This window comes from Triturus cristatus, chromosome 5_1 (genome assembly GCF_964204655.1).
Source record: "Triturus cristatus chromosome 5_1, aTriCri1.1, whole genome shotgun sequence".
Lineage (NCBI taxonomy): Eukaryota > Metazoa > Chordata > Amphibia > Caudata > Salamandridae > Triturus > Triturus cristatus.
In genome coordinates, this window is record NC_140587.1 from 88,579,708 (window position 1) to 88,593,264 (window position 13,557).

Here is a 13,557-nt window from a genome sequence, read left to right on the forward strand (position 1 = left end):
TGGGCCAGTGAGAGACTCAGTGGTGCACTGGAGTAGAGGGGATGCCTGGACGTAAGGGGCCTTGGGGGACACAGTGATAACAGTAGCGGCAGCAGCCCCCGTGACGCCAGAGCGAGGAGTGATAATCCTAAGTGCTTTTGGACAGGGCGGGACTGTGCAGTTTTTCTCCTTTGTTCCCTTGCACTACTGTCTCGCTGTTCCCACGCCTTGGTGCTTTGACTTTTCTGCCTCCTAGCCCCATGTGGAGAAGTGTGGCTCAATGGTTAGAGCGGCAGACCCTGATGCAGAGGTCTGGCCCGGGACCAGAGTTCAATTCCCGCCTCAGCGGGTCTTGGGCTCAATTTCCTTGGACCTGATAATTCTCGCCTCGGTGCCTATTCTAATCATGGGTCCCACTCTGCAACTCTGGGCAATAGCTTGCTGAATCTCCACAACGGCCCAACAGTGCTGGGATGCCTGGCTTCACCTTGGGGGTGCCCAGGAGTGGACATTTCACAGGGAAAAGCCAGGAAGGGTTCCACAGCGGTATGAGTACAGCTCCAGGACACCCCGGTTGGGGTATAAGTGCACTATACAAGTACAAATTCATTTAATTTCATCTCTACATGTCCCTTGCTTTCTCGGCAGCAGCTCCCTCGACAGCAGCTTAAGGAGGGGTTTATGTACAACCCAGATGAAGCCCAGGCTAGGCTGTCTGAGGCTTGTTTTAGATATCTGCCTGACAGTAGACCAGCTAGGCAGCCAGAAATTTGTTACCTCTTGCCTATATTTATATTAGAAGATCCTTATAGTATATTCTGCCATTGCCTATCAGATAGCCACCACTTACCTGCTTACCTGCCGCCACTTCACTGCCATCGCCACCATCTCACTGGGAAGGGACCTGAGATTTGGTCCTCCAGTGCACTTTTGCAAGATAACATAGGCTGCCTGGAGGCCCTTGTAGACTCCTGTAACACAGGAAATGAGTTAAGGCAAAGTGAAGCAGGAGAGTGGCCATAATAAACAAATAAAGAAGAACCAAGACAAGGTAATGACGAGAACTGGGACCATACAACCCAATGCAAAACTTCAGAAAATGAAACCAGAAAATTGGCATTGGGGACATTAGGCACAGAGGCAAACGATCCCCCCGTGGGCGAAGATATTACAAAACTATCACCGGATCTCTTTCAGTCTACAACGCCAGGAGAGACATAAAAGGAATGTCGTAGTTCTGTCTCCCAGCCAACTATTATGAATTATTTTAAATCCTCTGATAAATCTATGAAAAGCGCTTGATAGGCAAATAACTACAATACAGCAGTTATAATGACAGAGATAAGTCCTAAAAAATTGACCACAATAACCAGTGCTTATATATAAATATATACCTAGGAGTGGGACACAAAAAGGAAATTTATTATCTGACTGTAACCTCCCAAGTTACTTAAAGTCTAGCAACCCACCAACTGATAGCAGTGCAATATCATTTTAGAAGGGGGCTCCCGCTCAACGAATGTAAAGGGTCAAGTGCATCATAGTCATGATAACTCTCTCTCAACACCAATCCAGCCAAGTGTTGAACACAAATCAGGTGGACCCCAGAATGAATCATTATCAAATACTAATATCTTTATATTCCCAGAGATAATAGATCTGGATTCAAGTTGTAGATTAAGTGCGAATAACACATAGTGTACTGTTACTAACGTAAGTCAACAGCCTCGATCCTCCTTGATAAAGCGAATAACATTGACATATTCAGAATTAGATCTGGGTGACAGGAAGTTAAAAGGTAATATTTCTGCTCATTAAACACAAGAAAAGAAGAAGTCCGAATTTGCCAAAAAATAGTTTAAATTGTGATCCTTTTAGCCCAGTATCCGTAATTGGAAGACTCCAGACTGACTTGAAACCAGTTCTCACTCCTGGGAAAATTATCTTTAATAACTCCCCCCTGGTAAATGATTGGTTTGATAAAGAGTATGTTGACTGCATGAATAATTCTCCTAAACCAGCTGATCTTCCATGCTCATGCCAGTATATGGGGAATATACTCAATACCTTGGGCGCAATAACTACATGAAGACCACAGTGTAGAGAACCTGAAATATCATCTTCCCTTCACCGAAAAAGAGCAAGGGAAAGACCAATATAACAAAAATAATGTGGAAATTTTTCAGCAAAGGAAGGAGGCGAGGCAAAATATAACTCCAAGGCAACAAGGACATTTATTATTAAATCCAATGATGTAATACACTTCTCCACCAGCGGTTCAAAGGGACAGTGAACGAAAAACAGGGCACTTTCCATTTATCGTCCCATGCGACAGTTGACACAAGGACAGTTCCTAGTCCTAACTTTTAGAACAGAAACAACATAATTCTAAATCAGGATACAAGTTACTCATCTCCAACAATTGTTTTTCTTTTATCTCCCTATATGATTCAAGGGGTTCTCATGACATCCTTATTCGTGGCAACATACTAAAATTATAGCCTCAATATCAGTGCTTACACATATAAGAAAAGATGCCTTAGACTCTGTTCGGTTCAAGCATGGCTTTACAATCTCTCCAGGAGAAATCACTTGTACCACTTGGTGCAGTAAAGATATTGTTGACAAAATTATGTGGGATAGAGATTAGGAAATCTAGTGTCGAAAATTACCCCACATTATTAAGTCCTAGTCCATGAAAACTAGCGATTATCTAAGTTTAATAACAACCAGGAATCTTGGGAAGAAGGGTAATGTCCTAAAAGGAGACATCGGTCCACTTTTCAATCCAGGATTTTCCTCAGGAATAAAGATAATTAGTACACATTCCAGTACACGTATCTGTAAACAAATTCCTTAAAAACGTTGGACCTAACAGATGATTGGGTTTGGCTACCCTATATTCTTACAAAGGGAAAACTAGAAGATTACAACTGATTGCTAAACTGTTTGACCAGCCTGCTGTTATATTTCAGATAGGCACCCCGATTTAGGTCCGGGTAACATCATAACCCTCCACCTACATTCTCTCCTATATTACATACATAACAGATTTGAGGGACTGACCTTTTACCTAGTTACAATACAGTAAGTAGGGTTATGCATGAGGATTCTTATTTTCTTGGAATCACAGCAGGACCATCAACTCCTACATAATAACTATGTATAAAGTTCATTCCCAACGTCACCCTAAGTCCGACACTAGCACAGCAAGGTAGAATCCCTGGGGATACCTTAGGGTATATAAACCACATCTTGCTGAGATAGTCAGAGGGGATCAGGACTTCCCGGCCGACACACTGACGCAAGACACTGAGGTTCCTGCATGCAGATACTCAAGCTAGCAGTGGTCTGACATCTCTTGCGGGGTGTTCAGCTCTAGACCAGAACAGGGCCCCACAGTCTGACATCAGATAATGGGGTTAGTTTTATCCTAGAGGGATTCTTGGCTTTAGACCTACTCACATGCTAGTTACACTTAGGTACATCTAGTTAGGGTTGCATCGTAGGAGTACGCATTTTACTGCCATGTATTTTATATAGTTGTCTGTGGTTATGATTTTAGCAAAATCGTAGAAACCTACCATCTGTTTACTTTCTTAGTGCTTGTCAGAAATGGGATCTCTGGTTGGCTAAGGCTTGCGCCAAATCCAGCAGAGACCACCACTCTAGTCAGGGCAAGGGAGTTATACGCCAAAGATAACCCTTGCTCACTCCCTTGGTAGCTTGGCACGAGCAGTCAGGCTTATCCCGGAGGCAATGTGTAAAGCGTTTGCACACGCACACAGCAATCACACCCCAGGCCCACCACAAAAGGAACTCCACACAAGGTTATATATAAAAATAGTCTTTGTATTATAATAAACACATTAGATCATAATCACACAATGTACACTGTACAAACGGGCACCAGGCAGTATTTACAGGGGACTATTTACACACGACAGGGCCAATGGGGCCACTGCCAAAACCATCACAAAGCACCAATTGTAAATGTAGTACAAATAGTAAATGTAGAGCACAACCAGTACCTGTAGCACAAAGAGTAAAGGTAGAGCACAACCAGTAACTACTGGTGAAATACTGAACTGAGGCCTAGATCCTACAACGTAAATCACACTATGCAATAATCATCACATTAGGCATAAAACACATGATGCGCCAACCTCCTAAACACTAAATCACATTAGGCCTAGTTATCGCCAGTATAGACAAATAACGCAGTAATCCAGGCCTCACACCCTGAACCGGACCCCAGGCCAACTGGCCTCTAACAGGGGGTTCAAATGCCCAACGTCCAGAATGTCAGGGCTGGCTGCAAAATCAGCAATCAAAGTGCGCAGTTGACTTGCCTAAACGTAGCAGCTGCCCACTACTTGCTGGGCAGCTGTGCAGGCAAAAAAGTGGGCACTGCTACTACACTTGCTTAATCCACGGGAGGCCCCTGCGGGGACTCCTCCGGGAATGCGGTGACTAAAACACAAATGCCCCCAAGATGCAGTTGACCGCAACAGCGGCACAACTGTGAGGAGATATGGGGCTGGCACTGCGGTGCTTCCTGAACCCCCACTGGGGCTCTAACACCAAAACATGCCCCACGATGCAGCGGCCCGCCACTGCAGCGCCGCTGTGAAGCCACAGGGAGAACGGGCACAACTGTGCCTGGGAGTCTCACTCGGGGGACTCTTGACCAACTGGGCTACCCCACTGGTACTCCCTAGCTGTCCGCGGCCAAGACCTAGCCCTAGGCCATCCAGATTCCACTGGTCCTTGTGGTAGTAACCCCTGGCACATAGTGGGCATTCTCCACTCTTCCACTCATCAGTGCAGTTCTAAACTGCCACTGATCCTCCAGCCTGGGGTCTGCACCCTCAGGCTGACCAAAAGCCACGCTGAGGCTCTCCTCCCCCTACCTCTTCTTTTAGGGTTCCTCCCTCTCCTCCTTTGAGAGGGATCTTTATAACACAACTCTCCCACCAGCTCAGGACCTCTCTCCAAGAACTGGTCTCCCAACCTAGGGTCTAAACCTTCAGGCTGCACCAGGGTCAGAGGTGAGGACTCCCTCCCTCTGGACCCCCTGCCAGAGTTCTGCACCCTCCCAACTGGAGCGGTACCCCTGGAAGATGAACCGGTCAGGACACTGGTTACAGATGTCCTACCCTCCAGGTCAGGCAGATCCTGAACCTGGCCTCCCAACCTTGGGTCTAAACCCTCTGGCTGAGTACTTACCTGGCATGCCAGGACTTCTGGAGACTCACACAGTAGTCCCCCGAGGGTAACACATGACTCATGTGTCTTGTGACAGTCTGCCTGGCGCAGATCTCCCGAACCCTGTCCACCTGACAGTACGCAAAGATCCCCCAGGACAGATGTGGTATCACCATGGTCATTTTTCTAGGAGACTCAGTCCTTCCGACTGGTCCCTGAACCACTGGCTCTTCCACTGGGGAACAGAGCCTCATGTCACCCCCTCTCTCTATTTACCAACGCTCCAGGTTCTCCAGACACAAGGTGATCCTCCTCAAATGGACTAACAGGACAGCCTAGGCTCCCAACCTGGTGTTCCCTGAAGAAACCATCCAGGTTCTGAGACTGGGTTTCGGGCTCCCGGGGACACTCAGTCCCACACTCACTCCTACTCCACTGAGACAGGATGTGAGCCTCTACACCCCTCCTACTACACTGGGACCTAGCTGGGCTACTCTGAACCTCTTCCCCAATACAGGACTGGAAGATACCTGAGCCACTACTTTTGGGATCACTCCCCAATGCCTCATCAGAACCTCGGGCACTTTCCCAGAGGTCTGCCTCCTCTGCAAGGTCCCAAGGATCAAAGGACTCACACTCCAACAGGTGTTGGCGCAACCCCGGCAAACAATGACTGAGCATGTGCTCTTTGATAACCATATTGACCAGTCCATCGAAATCATGTTCCGGGTTAACCATCACCCAATCAACCAGTACATCATAACATTCATCCACAAACTCCCCCCAAGACTGGTGAGACAGTTTCTTACTGCCCCTAAACTTCAACCTGTACTCTTCTTGGGAACAAGGTACCATACTTTGGGAACTGGGAATGAGGCTTCCTGCAATGGACTCTATATTGGTGCCACCACTGGACCCCACCCTTACTGGTGAATCCAGAAAACTACAACTGCACTCTGGGATGATCTACCCTCCTGAGCTAATTTCTCCCTGGCGAAGGCCCTCTCAGCCTCCGCCATCCTCTCCTGTGCTAGGACCCTCTCCGTCTCAAACTTTTGCTCTACAAGGCCCAACGCCTTGAGACTCAACTCCTGAGCCAATAATGCCTTTTTCTCCTCAAAGGCTAACTTCCTAAGCTCCAACTCCAATTTCTGAGCTTCCATATGCTCATAGCTCAACTTCTGGAGTTTCTCTAAAGCCAGCTGATGCTCCCTTTCTTCCCTCCTATCTACCCACTCCTCTGGAGATAGGGAAAGGAATGGGGCACTGCCCCAGACACTGGACCCTATCTATGGGGTCCTCACTATCTACTGGCGTCCCTGTCCTGTCACTTTCTTCCTTCTCTTCAGACTCCTCAGGGCTCCCCTCAGACCCACCACCCTCTTGGCGTGTGGCCGGGGCCTTCTTCTCCTCATCGCGCTCGCGTTCCCATTCATCCTTTTGCCATTGGATCAGGTTCTCCCTAAGTTTTGACTGGGTGGCTGACCCACTCACTGCTATGTCTCTCTCCTCACAGAACTCCACCAACTCCCACATACTGTATCTAAACAGACCACAAAAATTAAAAGCAGACTCCATTTTGGCAGGATGCTGAGGGACACGTGCAACACAGGAGACCTAGGCGTTTGAGCTGAAGCAAGAGTACACAATTAAAAAAATGACACTTTTAGGAGAAGAATTAAATAGAACTCAGAACAATAATCCCCAAACACGTGATCATCTAAATGCAGACCTTTGTAGTGTAGCCAGTTGTCGCTGTGGTACTGCGCAAACGCAAGTCCTATCCTCACCGCTGATCACCAATGTTAGAAATGGGATCTCTGGTTGGCTAAGGCTTGCGCCAAAGCCAGGCAGAGACCACCACTCTAGTCAGGGCAAGGGAGTTACACACCAAAGATAACCCCTACTCACCCCCTTGGTAGCTTGGCACGAGCAGTCAGGCTTATCCCGGAGGCAATGTGTAAAGCTTTTCAGCATGCACACAGCAACCACACCCCAGGCCCACCACAAAAGGAACTCCACACAAGTTTATATATAACAATAGCCTTTGTATTATAATAAACACATTAGATCATAATCACACAATGTACACTGTGCCAACGGGCACCAGGCAGTATTTACAGGGGACTATTTACACACGACAGGGCCAATGAGGCCACTGCCAAAACCATCACAAAGAACCAATTGTAAATGTAGTACAAATAGTAAATATAGAGCACAACCAGTACCTGTAGCACAAAGAGTAAAGGTAGAGCACAACCAGTAACTACTGGTGAAATACTGAATTGAGGCCTAGATCCTGCAACGTAAATCACACTATGCAAAAATCATCACATTAGGCATAAAACACATGATGCGCCAACTTCCTAAACACTAAATCATATTAGGCATAGGTATCGCCAGTATGGACACATAACGCAGTAATCTAGGTCTCACACCCTGAACCTGACCCCAGGCCAACTGGCCTCTCACAGGGGGATCAAATGCCCAACGTCCAGAATGTCAGGGCTGGCTGCAAAAGCAGCAAAGCAAAGTGCACAATTGACTTGGCTACACGTAGCAGCTGCCCACTACTTGCTGGGCAGCTGTGCAGGCAACAATGTGGGCACTGGCACTATCTGTGCCTAATCCACCCGGGGCCCCGGCGGGGACTCCTCCGGGAATGCGGTGACTAAAACACAAATGCCCCCAAGATGCAGTTGCCCGCAACGGCGGCGCAACTGTGAGGAGATATGGGGTTGGCACTGCGGTGCTTCCTGAACCCCCACTGGGGCTCTAACACCAAAAGATGCCCCACGTTGCAGCGGCCCGCCACTGCGGTGCCGCTGTGAAGCCACAGGGAAAACAGGCACAACTGTGCCTGGGAGCCCCACTCGGGGAATTCTTGAAATCAAATGCTTCCAACGTTGAAGCGGTCCGCAGCTCTGCGGGACCGCTCAAGAAGAACAGGGACCAGCTATGTGGGATAACATCCCACTCACCTGGGACTCCCTCACGGTCGGCTCCTCCGGGCGTCCTCAGCGCTGGTGGTCTCCTTCTCCTTGTTGCTCCTGCCAGCGCGGTCCCTCCCCTCAGGACTCCTCCTGTCAAGATCCTCTGGGGCAGCACAGCAGGCAGCAACGTCTCCGCCTCTTCACTTGGCTTCACGGGCACACACAGGAGCACGGCGTAGGCTCCCATCTGCCTCCTTCGCCGGCCGGAACTTCCTGCTGTCCTGGCCAGGTCCCGCCCACATCTCGGCGATGGTTGCCTGACTTCCTGGTTGGCCAGGGCTGCGGCGGTGATCTCCTCAATACGGGGTAGGCTCCCGTTATTTTAAAATAAAGTTACTTGCGGGGTGGGCACCCACTCACAACCGGCAGAAACGCGGGGTAGGCACCCGCTATTCAAATATGCCAAAAAGGGGCAAATATGCGGGGTGGGCTCCCGCCTACAAAACAAATTGAAAAGGTGGCAGAAACGCAGGGTGGGCTCCTGCTATTCAAATATGCCAAAAAGCGGCAATTATGCGGGGTGGGCTCCCGCAAAGCCACCAGCAGCACAGCACACTCTCTCTGTATTGGGAGAATCAGGATGCAGTGCCTCACAAGGTGCCAGGAGCCGGAGCTCCACCTGTGGCTCCAGAAGGGCCAGGATAAAGAGTCCTTGGTGTGGGGGGGGGACCACAGCACAGCGCAACCAGGCAGGCCAGCACGCAGGGACCCCCAGAACAGCAGCTGGGTACCACGGCAGTTCCTCCTGGCAGAGTGTTCCCCCCAAATTAAGAACAAGCACAACCGAACACTTTCATGGGGTTACAGCCCCTTCTTTTATACACCCTTTTCCTTTCTCTGTAAGCACAGGGCTGGGGGGAAACCAGATGCAACTGGTTTAAGGGAGATTTGGAGCACTCTGTTTACCCAGCTCCTCTTCCCATTTCACAGTGCAGGGCAGAGACATCAGACGCACCACAGGAGGTGGAGCCAGCATTGTGGAGGGAAGGCACATCCCTATTCATGTCTCAGGTGCAACTCCTGCCACCCATCTGCATGGAGATCTCTCTATTCACCACTGGGCTGACTCACCCTGGCTCCCGGAATTCCCCACACGTCCAGCACCTGTCAATCAAAGGCCAGACATGCAATTCACATCAGGCAGGCAAACACACAGCACATAGAAATGTCAACTTCTAAAAGCGGCACTTCTCCACCAGTCACCGTAAATCTGCGCACACCTTTGCGCAGCATTTATTCTCATGAGTTTGTACATACTAAACTCGACCCTGCACTCCTCTCATACCAGGAATTACCATGGACACACATATCCCCCATGCATTTCTATGGGAGGGCAGGCCAATCTCACCACACGCACTCAGAGCGCGCACGCACTTTACACTGGACCACAGTGCTAAAGTGCGCAGAGGCCAAAAACTACCAATATCAGGTCACAGAAAAGGCAAAAAGTTTAGGGGTATACCTGCCAAAAGGGCCAAGTCCAACTGTGCTGCTACTCATTTATCTATGCTACTGTCTACTGGGGATTGAATGGCTTTCAAGAATTCTTCATTCCTGCAACATGTTCTTCTTTGATTGGGCGAGCAAAAGGTGGGCTCTCAACTTTTATTTCACTAGAACAAGATGCTAAGCCTCAAAAAATAAATTTTCAATTGCCAAGGCTTCAATGTATCAAAATTCATTCACAAATGTCAATTATTTTAATGAATATATACCTGAGTACGATGAAGTGGATCAAAAAACCGAGATTACTATCTTCTGGAAAACTACTAAAACTATAATACAACACTATCCAACAGCCAGTCTAACCATCTCAGGAGATTTTAATATGAACATGGCAATTAGAAATTCTTTGGATAATTCAAAAAGTGACCTAATACCGCCATGATGTGCATAACTGAAAAAATATGGCCTAATAATATTGCAATAATGACTACATAATCCAAAAACTGTGCCAAATTACAAAAATTCTAAGCAGCATTCTATAACTGATTACACTATTATTTCAAAGGAATTGGTGTCTGGAACTGGTGGATATCGTGTTGTCTCGAGATTGGAAAGTGATCATAATCCTCAAAATATTATACAGGTGCTAGCAGCAGGTTATCAGCCAAAATCCAATAATTTACAATAAATGTTCACTGCTATTAATTTCAAAAGGCTGGAGTGGCAATTGACAAATCAACCGGAAATACCGAAATTTGAGGAGAATGAAATAAATTATGCCCATTATGAATTTCAAAATGGAGAATCAATGGCAGATACTTGACCTATTTATGCTCCTCCCTAATATGAACATTTCCAACAACAGCCTAAACTAGGGTAAATCCCATTAAATCCACCTCTGACAGGTGGTATTCGCATAAGATCTCTTTATGAAAGAAAGCTCTAATAAAGTAGCAAGGGCAGTATATAAGCTAACAAATCAAAACTCGAGACCTGACAGTAAGTATTCATTGACATGTTTGAGGAAAACATACAAACAGGAGATCTGTAAGGCCTAAAGGGCTTACCATAAGGAACCATGGTTATGACTATATTATGCTTGCAAAACAAACAATATTAAAGCCTTTTGGGGAAGCATTAACGATTTGGAGAACAGCTACAGGAGGGCAAATAGTGCAAATATCTTGGAATCAAGCTGGGGCAATTTAACTTTGATCTTCATGGGGTCCGCATTGAAAACTGCACAGAAAAAACTTTCCAGCAGAACATCTAGTGACTCAAACCATCACCATATGGGGAGTGAAAGCCCTTAGAAAGAAAGGCCAATACTAATAGACAAAATAAATGAGCAAAGCATAATAACAACCATTGAAGGGCTCAGATCAAATGGAGCACCAGGCCCTAATGGCCTCCCCAATGCAGTTTTTATAACCAATCCAGAGCTGTGGGCAAGAGTATTGACTCTGTGATTCAGAGAGGTAGGAGCACCAAAAGTGGTTCCAGAATCATGGCAAGGTAAGTATTTTACATCCTGCACATCCTCATATCCTATGGCCCGCCAGATAATCGAGCTAATTATAGGCTTATAGCTTTCAACGACTTAGAGGCCAAGGCCTCTAAGTCTTGTCTTTTTAAGGACATTGAGGAATGTGAAGCATCATCAAATATAATACCAATATATCAATCAGGATTCCAGCATGGACAGTCAACTATTACAAACTGTTAGAAATGGAGATCTCTTGTTGGCAGAGGTAGGTACCTTTTTCCAAATAGGGACCATTGATTCTAGTCAGGGTAAAGAAGATACGAACTCTAGATAACCCCTGCACACCCCCTTGGTAGCTTGGCATGAGCAGAAAGGCTTATCTCAAAGGCAATGTGTAAAGTATTTGTACCAAAACTCACAGTAACACCGTGAAAACACCACAAAAAGACACCACACCAGTTTAGAAAAATAAAACTAAACAAGACGAAAATGGCAAAATCAACATACACAGTTAAAAATACTACTTTCAAAAGGTTTCAAGAACTTTTACCATAGAAAACTATAGATGCGTGACTTTTCACCAAGGTACCTGTAGATGCGTCAAAGTTCACAAGCCAAACAACCGCAGAGTTCGGAAAACAAAGAGATGCGCCACTCCTGAGACCTTGGGGAAGCGATACGACAGTCCCGCTGTACGCAGAGGAAAGGTTGCGTCGAATCCAGTCTTTATAGGGAGTGATGCGTCAATTATTCATGATGGTTCCGTTACATGGGTGATATGCCGTAAGAACTTGCCGCACCGGTACAATGCGTGGAAATCTGGGATGCATCCGTGATCGATACGGTGGCTTCGAGCGGCTCTGCATTGTCGCTTTTCATCCTCAGTCCCTCTATGTGTCGATTCTTGCAGTGGTGACAGGTGCTGGGGTGGTTTCCTCAGCGGCAAGGTGATGCGTGGAAATTCTTCTCGCGCCATGGAGATGCATCAGGTAATCAGCCGCAAGAGTGATGCATCGATTTCTGTAGCTATTTGAGTCTCTTCTTTCTTCCAGCTCCCAAACAGCAGCAACAACCTCAAAAGGCCCAAAACTGACACAGGAACCTCTTGGCAGGTCAGAACCCACAGCAGCAGAGTTCAGGGGAGCTAGGGGTGAAGTCTTTGGGTCCTTGAGACTTCAGAACAGGAGGCCAGCTTACTTCAGGCCCTTGGAGATCTCCTTCAAGCAGAGGACATAGCACACAGCAAAGTCCTTCTCCTATCCTTGGCAGAAACAGAAACTGTAGGCCAACCCCGAACACACAGCAAGGGCTTTGTTTCTCCCCTGTCTCTCCAGCTCTTCTCCTTGGCAAAGGTTCCTCTTGAATTCCAGGGATAATATAAAAGTCTGGGGTTCTGGTTCCAATACTTATACCCCAAAATGAATTTGTTTTCATTGTGGGACTCTGAGCCCAGTTCAAACCAGTTCTGGGGGCCCTCTGCAAGTGTACATTGTCAGTGTGAGCCTTGGCTCCAGGCACACCACAAGAGGGCGGAGCCAACATTGTGGAAGGCAGGCACAGCAGTATTCAGATACAGGTGCAACACCTCCCACCACTCCAAAGCCAGACAGTCAATTCACAAACAGGCAGAGGTACACAGGATGGTTGAACAAGAAAATAGCCACTTTCTAAAAGTGGTATTTTCAAACACACAATTTAAAAACCATCTTTACTAAAAGATGTGTTATCAAATTCTGAGTTCAGGGATACCAAACTCAATTTTTCAATCTTATCCCTATGGGAAGATATGCTTGCAAAATGTCACAAAGCATTTCCCATTCCATCCTGTGTGACAAGATAGCCTTTCAATAGTGAAAAACGAAAGTGGCTGTATTTCACTATCAGGACATGGTACACACACCAGTACATATCCTACCTTTCACATACACTGCACCCTGCCCAGGGGGTGCCCTATATGTCAGAAAAGGGAAGGTTAGGGCCTGGCAAGTGGGTGCACTTGCCAAGTCGACATGGCATTTAACAAACTGCACGCAGGCACCGCAGTGGCAGGCCTGAGACATCTTTTCAGGGCTACTCATGTGGGTGGCACAATCAGTGCTGCAAGCCCACTAGTAACCTTTGATATACCAGCCCTGGCACACTCAGTGCACTTTACTACAGACCTACTGATCAATGGAATATGCCAATCATGGATAACCAATCACAATAACTATTTACACAGAGAGCATACACACTTTAGCGCTGATCAGCAGTGGTAAAGTGCCCAGAGTCCTATAGCCAACAAACACAGGTCAGAAAAAAAAGGAGGAAGAATCAAAACGTTTGGGGATAACCCTGCAAAAAGGGGCATTTCCAACTCAAACCTACTATCCTTCACAATGATGCTGAAGAGGGCAATATATAAAAAGCAAAAGTTACACATTTGCTTTGTCGACCTGAAAGCTG

The 13,557-nt window shown here is 47.0% G+C and overlaps 1 long non-coding RNA gene across 3 annotated transcripts in view; it reads right to left on the reverse strand.

Annotated features, from left to right (window-relative positions):
* The window catches only part of LOC146830283 (uncharacterized), a 174,582-nt gene that overhangs the window by 21,852 nt on the left and 139,173 nt on the right, over positions 1-13,557 (reverse strand). For all 3 annotated transcript variants that reach the window (XR_014961410.1, XR_014961408.1, XR_014961409.1), the window contains one exon: positions 830-950. This is a non-coding gene — a long non-coding RNA (uncharacterized LOC146830283). The remainder of the gene's footprint in view (positions 1-829; positions 951-13,557) is intronic.